We start from the raw sequence: 10,969 nt of genomic DNA on the forward strand, positions 1-10,969 counted from the left end.
AATTAATTAAATAAATAATTAAATAAATAAAATATAATAATAAAAAATTTTGGACTTGGGTCTCTCTCATTTGAGCCCACAAAACCATGAAATTCAGTCTATAAATACCAAGGCTTCACTTGAGAGAACACAGAACAAAGGGGGATTTTGAAGAGAAGCAAAATACTCTGAGGTTTCCTTGGAACAAAATCCTGAGGAAAAAGATAGTGAGAGAAGACCTAACGGAGTTCAGAGCAGCCTTCAAACCCCGAAGGGAACTCAACTACACAGAATCACCTCTGCCTCACATAAACCCTGAAGATTGTTTTGTAAACCTCACGGGTGCAACTCAATTTCAATCAAGCTCTCCAATCAGGTTTGCCATTATTCCCATTACCTTTGCCCATGGGTTTAATATGCATATGAATGTATAAACAATGCCTTGAATGTTTAACCGTTTAATTTCTGAAATGTATGCCACAGGGTTTGAGTTTTTTGAAACCATACTGTTGATCATGAAAAAAATGCTTATGGTGTTTCACTAACCCTTTTGTTGAGTTTTTGTGAGGGCTCACATGACTTTTGCAGGGATAACTTGCGTGGTTTCCCACTTTATTTGTGGGATAACCCCTGGAGGTTCATTCCGATTACCTGTACTGACTCACTTTTCTTTGATGGCATTAGCTTGGAAGGATCTCAGGGTTTCCCATTCCTCTAATTGTTGTTACTTCGGATCTTTATCCGCGTGGTACTTTTACATTTTTCCCGCATTTTACTGCTTTCCTAGCTGGAAGACCTCGATAGGAGGCAATGTTTGAGCCCCTTGGTGGCATTTTACTTTGAGATACATGTTTTGTGTTTTGTATTCATATCCCTGCAGGTAGCGCGGTTCCTTCGTCAAGGACTGCCTTTTTTCCCTCGAGCATCCCAAACCCTAAAACCCAAAGCAACACGTTAACTCCTTCTACTACAGGCGAGTAAGTCTCCAAAGGTCGAGCATCCGGTAGATTGCGTAGTAACGTCGTTCGTCCAAAACCCAATCCATAACCCGTAGTTAGCCGAACTACGTTTTGCTCTGATTCTCAGGCCAGATGAGATACGTAGGCATAAGACGCGATGTCTTAGCGAGCACACATCCCCCAACCCATAGGTCAGCCGAGCTACGAAGACTCTGATTCTCATATTCAGATGAGATACGTATGCAGTGGATGCGACATCCGCGCGAGTCATTTTCATTTAACCCTTTTTTTTTGGCAAACAGCACAAGATAAACCCACACCCTTTAGACAAGAACTACAAAAGTGGATCCCGTAGAGTACTACGGATGCGTAGGGGTGCTAATACCTTCCCTTCGCATAACCGACTCCCGAACCCAAGATTTGGTTGCGAGACCCCGTCTTGTCCTTTCCTTTTTCAGGTTTACTTCGAGCGTTTCCTTTCCCTCCTTTGGGATGAATAACGCACGGTGGCGACTCTTCTATCTTTTTCTTTCGCCGGTTGTTTTTTTTCGCACTGTATTTTTCAGGTTGTGACAGCTGGCGGCTCTGCTGGGGACCCGGTTTCCCTAAGCGAGTCCCTCCTAGCTTGTGTGATTTCTTGTTTATTGGGTGTTCATGCTTTTGTGCAGTTATTTATTTACCTGCTTTACCTTATTGCATTGTGTATATATCATTGTTGTTTCTGTTGGTTGGCTGCTTGGTGATCTTTGTGAGATGAGTTCTATACCCGAACTCGAGTGCACTTAGGATAGGAGAATGGCATAGTCCTGTCAACTTGTGTGGAGTATTCCTTAGCGAGTTGACTTGCAAGCCCATTCACTTGGTGGAGGTCATGTTGAGATCAATAATGTCACATAAGTAAGTTGTGGTTAGACATTACTTGTTCCAATATAGACCTAAGAAGCCAAGGACCTTAGTTTACCAAACCCATCTTGGCCTATTCGTAGGACGTAGTGCGAAAGTCGTTCAAGTGTGAGATTTTATACGATTGTTACGCGATACTACACTCATAAGAGTCTCTCTTGAGAATATTGTTGGAATACGAGTAGTCGTTCCTCTGATAATATCCGAAAGATGGGATTATGACTATGGGAACCTTTTGTAGAACATGTTTGGCAGGTTTAAACCTTAGTACACTCCTTTTGGGTGGTTCTTAACCTAAACTCCATGCTCGTGACTTGCAACAAACCCTTGATTCATGGTTAATCCGATCAGGTATCCTTAATATCAATGAAACTCGGGTGTTGATAAGGTGTAAACCATAATCCACCAAAATGGGTGGTTGATATTAAGGATAACATGATCCATCCCATGACCTTTGTTTGGTGTGCTCTTAATTTCTCTCCAGACAGTGCAACCTGACAGATGTTCAAGCGGGTCCATCAATTCTGATTGACATGCCTTTGCATTGCATAACATCATCTGCATATTTGCATCCAACATCTCATGCTTATTCATTTGCAGGGTATTCCCTTTCAAAACGGGGGTGCCTTAAAACTGAACAAGCAGTGCATCGCATACCATGCATATTAACCCTTGTCTGTTTTGCAGGTATCACCGCAGTGTCTAATGTTTGTTCCCTGTATCAGGCAGTTATTGGTCCCAAGCGAGTCCACAGGTACCCGACAAAGGAAAATCGTCCACAACTAGCGATGGACCAAGTACAGAAAGAGCTGGCTGATATGTGTGAAAGGATGGATCAGTTCATGACATTGATGACTGGTATGGCAGCAGGCCAAGAAAAGCTGAGGGAATTGGTTGAGCAACCGAGGCCCAATCCAGATTTGGAGGTACCAAATGCTGAGGGAAACCCTGGTAACCCTGGGAACGCTGATAACCCTGTGAACACTGGTAACGCGGGTAACGCAAATGATGATGGAAACCCGGGTAATGTTGGCAACACAGGGAATGTTGGAAATGATATTGGCGGAAGATACAATGTGAATCAAGGAATTCGGATTAACGGGCACCCCGTTACTGAAGATTGTCAGTATGATCAATTTTCTTTGCACGACGAAGCCCTCGAGACCACTCGCCGTATGGATGAGCTTGCTGAGAAGCTCAAATCTTTGGAGTCTCAAAATTCCTTAGGTTTTGATGTCACAAATCTTGGTCTGGTTCAGGGAGTAAGGATTCCTCACAAGTTCAAACCCCCTACTTTTGAGAAATACAACGGGGCTTCTTGCCCACGCACTCATCTCCAATCTTATCTGGGAAGGTTGGGAGCTCACACGGAAGATGAAAAGCTGTGGATGTACTATTTTGAAGACAGTTTAACTGGAGCTTCTCGTGAATGGTATTCTCATTTGTCTCGTACTACCATCAAGAGCTGGAAAGACTTGGCAGAGGCTTTTATCAAGCAATATCAATACAACTTGGACATGGCTCCAAATCGGACCTTGTTGCAAGGTATGTCTCAGACTGCCAAGGAAACCATTAGAGAGTATGCTCAGCGTTGGAGACAGATTGCTGCGTCCGTCCAACCCCCTATGTCTGAAAGGGAGATGGCGGACATGTTCATGAACACTCTTCAAGGCAATTATATTGAGAGATTGGCTGCTTGTCCGTCAATCAGCTTTGCAGAGATAGTAATTGCTGGAGAAAGAATCGAGAGTCTGTTGAAGATGGGCCGAATTCAAGACAATAGTGCTTCCAACTCATCAAGTCCCAAGAGACTGTTTGCTGGTAACGGTTAGCAAAGAAAAGAAGGCGAGGCAAGCGTTGTGTATGCCGGCAGAGGCAGGAGTAAAGGACGCCCTAATTATTATCAAGATCAAGTGGCCGCAGTCACTATTCCAACACCTGTTCCTCAACCGCAATATCATCCGCAACAACAACCCAGGTACAACAATCAACAACAAGGAGGTAATCCGGGTCAGCAGAGACACTATCAACAACGTCCAAGGCAAACGGACCGGGTCATCGAGCCAATCCCAATGCCTTATTCAGTATTACTTCCCAAGCTGATTGACATGAATCTGGTTACATTGAGAACTCTGGCCCCACCAATCGATCCCAATAATTTGCCTAGAGGTTATGATGTCAACACCAGATGTGCTTTTCACTCCAACGCACCTGGCCATACTACAGATAATTGCAAGGCTCTCCAGTTAAAGGTACAAGATTTGAGAGATGCCCAGGCTATCAATTTTGCTCCGGTGCCTAATGTTATCCAGAACCCGATGCCGGCTCACGGCGGGCAGAGGAGTAATGCTGTTGATAGTGGGGAAACTTTGAATTTGGTTTCTGATGTGACTAAGGTGAAGACTTCGCTATCGGTGGTTAAAGACCGACTTCTGAAAGGACAGATTTTCCCGGGCTGTGGGGAAGAATGCAGAAATTGTCAAGATGCCGAAAACGGATGTGACAGTTTGAGAAAGGGTATTCAGCAGCTGATAGATGAAGGTTGTCTTCAGTTCGATCAGGCCCATCCGGTGAAGAATGATGTATCAACGGTGACATTTTATTTCACTCCTGAAGAAATATATGTTCCCGAGAGACTCGCTCCGACAACAATATATTTCCCAGAAAGTACAGAACCAGCAGCGGTGAACATCGAAAGTTCAGCACCAGTCGCAATTTACTCTGACAGCCCTCAACCGACTTTGGTTGGTCCAATCACCATCACGGTACCAGGACCTGTTCCGTATGAGAAAGACAGTGCTATCCCGTGGCACTATGGGGCTGATATCTACTGCCAGGGGTAGAAAGTTAACGAAGAAGACATTGACATTGGTAGCTCCGCTGTAGACAATGTTGGAGGGGTTGGTGGCTTCACTCGCAGTGGACGCCTATTTGCACCATCAACATTACGCGCGAATACTGAAGCCGAGGCAGCTGCCAAGGCTAAAGGGAAACAGGTATCCACTGAAGAGGTTACTACTGAGGAAGATCCTCCTAAGACCGCATTCGAGAAGGAAGTGGATGAGTTTATGAGGATTATCAAGAAAAGTTACTACAAGGTAGTCGACCAGCTAAATCAGACACCCTCAAAGATCTCCATTCTCTCACTATTGCTGTGCTCTGAGGCGCACAGAGCAGCCTTGTTGAAAGTACTGAATATGGCCTATGTTCCACCGGAGATAACTGTTAACCAACTGGAGTCGGTAGTTTCCAATGTAAACGCTAGCTGGGGGCTAGGTTTCACCGATAATGACCTGACACCTGAGGGCAGGAATCACAACAAAGCCTTGCATATCACAATGGAGTGCAAAGGGGTTGTGCTTTCCCATGTTTTGGTTGATACAGGCTCTTCTCTGAATGTTCTTCCAAAGAAAGCCTTAACGAAGTTGGATTGCGATGACACCATCCTGAGGCCAAGTAACTTAGTTGTGAGAGCTTTTGATGGCTCTAAGAGAGCTGTCTTTGGCGAAGTTGAGTTGCCAGTTAAGATTGGACCGCAGGTGTTCAAGAGCACCTTTTATGTGATGGATATCCAGCCTGCCTATAGTTGTCTGCTAGGTCGGCCTTGGATTCATGCTGCCGGTGCTGTTACTTCTACCCTCCACCAGAAGCTCAAATATGAACTAGAAGGTCAGATCGTCACTGTCTGTGGTGAAGAGGATATTTTTGTTAGCCACCTGTCTACATTTAAGTATGTAGAGATGGACGGCGAGATGCACGAGATGCTGTGTCAGGTCTTCGAAACTACAAACATCAATGAGGTCGCGCCCGAAGTTGTCTTTTCACCTGAGTTTGAGAAGGTCGGGACTTCTATCTCTTCATACAAGCAAGCTGTCGAAGTGGTTAAAGCTGGTAATGCCCAAGGCTGGGGCAAATTTGTGGAGCCAGTCATCAAAGAAGACAAGTTTGGATTGGGGTATGCTCCGGGATCTCAGAAGAATGAAACCGGTACTCTCTCCAGCGGGGTTTGGTTTCTCCCCACATCTTCAATGCTGCAGATGAAGACAAGGCTGACAGCGACTGTGACTTAGATAGCTGGATTCGCCCGTGTGTCCCAGGAGAAAAGCTCGACAATTGGTCGTCCGAAAAAACCGTCTGGGTTATTCTGCTGAAAGAGTGATTTTTATTGTTTTCCTTTTATTACATGCATAATAAAGTCTTACACTTTGCCCAAGGTGTAATGACTCATTTGTAGGGCCATCCATTTAGTTACGTATCGCAATTATTTTTATCATCAATAAAGGACGGCTTTTGCAAACAATTTTGTGTTCTCTTTCTTTCAGTTTTTTTTACTTTTTACAAAAAAAATGGCAATGTTTCTTTTTTCGTTTTTCCTTTCTTTCAAAAAAAATCTCTCATTCTAAGGTAAAGCATGATCCTCCATCATGCAGAGCCGACCACTCGGATCTCACTGCTAACGACACTGCTATGGCCAAGTATGACTTCGACAATCCTATCTATCAAGCCGAAGAAGGGGCTGAGGAAGTTTGTGATTTTCCTGAAGGGTTAGCCAGATTGTTGAAACAGGAGGACCGAGCTATTACACCTTATCAGGAGGTGGTTGAGACCATCAACGTTGGTACCGAAGACGACAAGAAAGAGATCAAGATCCGGGCCAGTCTACAGGCCGAGAGGAAAGACCGTTGATCATGTACTTGACTGTGTTAGAAAGGTCAATGGGTTGTGTGCTCGGTCAGCATGATGAGTCAGGTCGAAAAGAGCATGCAATATACTACCTTAGCAAAAGTTTACCGACTGTGAACAAAGATACTCATTGCTCGAGAAAACTTGTCGCGCTTTGGCATGGGCTGCTCGCCGACTAAGACAGTATATGTTGACTCACACGACTCTATTGATATCAAAAATGGATCCAGTCAAGTATATTTTTGAAAAGCCATCACTTACCGGAAAGGTTACTAGGTGACAAATGGTACTGACAGAGTATGACATCCAATACACTTCACAAAAAGCCATCAAGGGAAGTGTCTTGTCAGACTATCTTGCAGAGCAACCGATTGATGATTACCAACCTATGAGGTTTGACTTTCCTGATGAGGACATCATGTTTCTCAAATCGAAAGATTGAGAGGAACCACTCCCGGAGGAGGGGCCTGACCCTGAATCCAAATGGGTTATGATGTTTGATGGGGCGGTCCACGTCAATGGTCGTGGAGTTGGTATAGTGTTGATCACACCGGAAGGGGGTTCATATGCCATTTGGTGCCAGAATAATTTTTCCCTGCACCAACAATGAAGCCGAATACGAAGCTTGTATCCTAAGACTTGAGGAAGCCGTCAAAATACAGATTAAATCCCTGGATGTATACGGGGATTCAGCTTTGGTCATCAATCAAACCAATGGGAAATGGTGCTATGCTGGAACTACGTACCCAGAATTGACGTATCTCGGTCAGAGACGAATGAAGAAAGCATTTGGTCAGAAAGTGCGCTCTCGGGAGTATCGAGTCGGTGAATTGGTACTCAAAAGATTTCTTCCTCCCAACACAGATCACAGGGGCAAATGGACACCGAACTATGAGGGTCCGTACGTGGTTAAAAGGATTTTCTATGGCGGAGTTTTGATGCTAACAACCATGGATGGAGAAGGATTCTCATCCCCTATTAACTCAGACGCAGTTAAAAAAAAATACTTCGCATAAAACAGACCCGCTGGACAGTAATGTTGGTGTAAGCCCTAGAGGCCAATACATTTTGGTACTTGTATCGAATAATAAAAGGCATTCTCTTTATTATGGTTGATTAATAAAGTCCCTGGAATAGATAGTCCGTTTAATGTATTAAGTGTGACTTAATCATGAGAACACATTAAACATAAGGACACTATTCCTAAAGTATCCGTAGTCGAGCTTTAGTGTGAAGTGGGATAACATTAAAGCATTAAGACTATTATGTTTGTAGACTGATGATCACATCTCATGGATCATGGATAAAGAGTTATCAACTCTTAAACATAGGTATGAATATTAGGAGTAATATTTATACCGGATTGACCCGCTATGAGAATACTATATAGAACGTTATGCAAAGTGTCATAAGTTATTCTCATGGTGATAATAGTGTATTCCACTCTTCGACCTGAAACCACTATGGATCCTAGGTGTAGAGTCGAGTGCTTTATTGCTGATCCAACGTTGTCCGTAACTGGATAACCATAAAGACAGTTGATGGGTACTCCACGAAGCATGCTGAGGGACATGAGTGACCTAGATGGAATTTGCCCATCCTGCATAACAGGATAAATGTCTATGGGCCCAATATTGAACTGGACAAGGATGACACGGTCTATACCTTGTGTTCAATATAGACATAAGGGCAAAAGGGTAATTATACACATAAGTATTATCACAGAAGGAATTGTCAGATCACATGACATTTTCGTGTCTTGGGTAGCAGTGATGTGTTGCTAGATACCGCTCACTGTTTATTATGTTAAATACATGATTTAATATAATTGCCAACGCCGCGAAAACCTACAGGGTCACACACAAAGGACGGATTGATGAGAGATAGAGTAACTAAGGAATATCGTAAGGTACGGTGCCCTTAAGTGGATTATAGAACATCGTAAGGTACGGTGTACTTGAGTAGAATACGAAATATGGTAAGGTACCATGGGCTTAAGTGATTTTGGGCATATTATAAGATATGGGCCAAAATACACTTAAGTGGGCTTTTAGCTTGAAGCCCACACAAGTGGTTCTATAAATAGAACCCTTGTGCAGAAGCACAAAGTGCGGTTGCATTCTTTTCGTTTTCTCTCTCTCTCTCTCTCTTACTCAAAGCCTTCATTCGTACCAGCTAGCACTGAGATTGAAGGAAACCGTTCGTGTGGACTGAGTAGAGACGTTGTCATCGTTTAACGTTCGTGATCGTTTAGTGGATCTGCATCAAAGGGTTTGATCGTCACAAGAGATCTGCATCAAAGGGTTTTGATCGTCAGAAGAGATCTTCACCAAAGGTTTCAACCGTCATAAGAGGTAAATATTCTATCACTGATCATGACCATTCGTAAGGATCTCTAAAGGAGAAATTTTTAATTTCCGATGCGTTTTGGGTCGCAATTCTCCTTCAGTGGTATCAGAGCCACTTACGAAACCATGAATCGGATAGGTGTTTAATTTCTGTATTAATATGATTAAAAGACAGAATGAATCAATTAATTAAACGGGCAATTAAATTTGGCATCATGAGTGTACGAGTTGGATGATTGATGTTGACTATGCTTCGGAATCCGACATTAGTATGGTGAAGCAGCGATACATCGATCGTCCATAGGTTACGCAATTGAGACCGATCAACTTATATATGATATAAGTAATCCTAATGCAAAATACGGTATATGTGATATACTGTTTCTGTTTCGTTCATTCGAACACTAAATGATTGTTTTCCTTTGAGCGATCAATGGTCATTTGCTTCGGAATCCGACATTAGTATGGTGAAGCAATGACCTGTTGATCAATCATACTGAATCAACAATCGAGGTGTGTTTGACGGTCTGAAATTGGCGCATTAGGGTTGGTGACGGCGCAAGGGTTGTGCCGTCAAAGAGTTGTGAGTTTAGGGTTTTGGAACACGTCTGTTGACTGTTTCAAAGTTTGTTATTTTGGCTGCGTGAAGCTCGTGTGACGAGCGTGTTGATTGTTTCAAAGTTTGTTACTTTGGCTGCGTGAAGCTCGTGTGACGAGCGTAACAGGCGTAACAAACTGGATGTGTGATGGTCGTAACACACCCATGACGGTCGTCACACTCACATTGCTTGTGACGGTCGTCACACGCCTGTGACGGTCGTCACACTCCCAGAGTCAAAATTTTGGGGTTCCTGTTTTGTGACTAAGCAAGGGTTGTGTTCATGCAAAACAATGTCCATTTCAAATGAATTGTTCATTAAAATTTTGGACAGGGGCGTTGCCCCTCCAACCCCGCAAGGGCGCTGCCCCTTGACCCCGTCCGCTGATCGGTCAGCGGAACCCCCGGCTAACTCTGCGTAGAGTGATCGGTCGCCGAAATTTAATTTGGTTTTAATTAATTAAAGGAATTAAAATTTAATAATAACAATGTGTTTATTATTATTGCCTTGTGGTGATCAGTTATGGCCTTAGTTGTCCTTTATTTTGTTTTGGGTTTTTAAATACGACCTGCGTGTCGTGCCTCTCCTTTTGATCTCTTAATGTAACTTCTTTTCTCATCTTAAACCCTCGTATGTAAAACGAGTTTCTTCTGGAATGTAATGTTATGAATAAAGAGAAGAAGACAATGTTATGAAGAAAGAGAAGATTTCAATATCAAAAGAGGACAATCTTGAAGATCTTGCTTGGAGAAGCTTAGAGAAGAATTCAATATTAAAGGAGGACAACCTTGAAGATCTTGCTTGGAGAAGCTTAGATCGTTGTAGGTTAGCTTAGGTTCTCTCATTGGCTTGGGAGAACAATTGCGCTAGGGGCCATAACTGTTTCATTTTGTTTGTATGTATGTTGATGCATGTGAATGTATGTTGATGCATGTGAGAGACGATTTATATGATAAACAAGCCGGTGAGATCATAACAATTGCAATTCCCTCAAACTAAAATATTAAGTTTATGCTTTCCAAGTTTTAGCACTCATCAAGACTAGTATCGAATAATGTAGGTTTCGCCAAAGCGAGGTGCATGTTCTATATTGGTAAGGTGCGATGGGATAATTGTAATATCCAACTGCTAAAACAATGGGTCAAACTTAACTAAACAAATTATGATGATATTATATATGTTTGCTTTCCAAGTTTTAGCACTCATCAAGACTAGTATCGGATAATGTAGGTTTCGCCAAAGCGAGGTGCATGTTCTATATTAGTAAGGTGCGATGGGATAATTGTAATATCCAACTGCTAAGACAATGGGTCAAACTTAATTATAATAAGATCATATATGTTTTAGAAGCAAGAGTTGGGAATAATCCATATGATGGATTGGAATAAGGAGTTATTCACCCAACTGAAATTTTCGAGAGTTGTATGAGATACAACTGGAAGGAGTTCCTACCTAAATAACCTAGTTTTGTGTAATCCGCCTACGCGGACTTAGAACG

This window comes from Lathyrus oleraceus, chromosome 3 (assembly GCF_024323335.1).
Source record: "Lathyrus oleraceus cultivar Zhongwan6 chromosome 3, CAAS_Psat_ZW6_1.0, whole genome shotgun sequence".
In the NCBI taxonomy this organism is placed as follows: domain Eukaryota; kingdom Viridiplantae; phylum Streptophyta; class Magnoliopsida; order Fabales; family Fabaceae; genus Lathyrus; species Lathyrus oleraceus.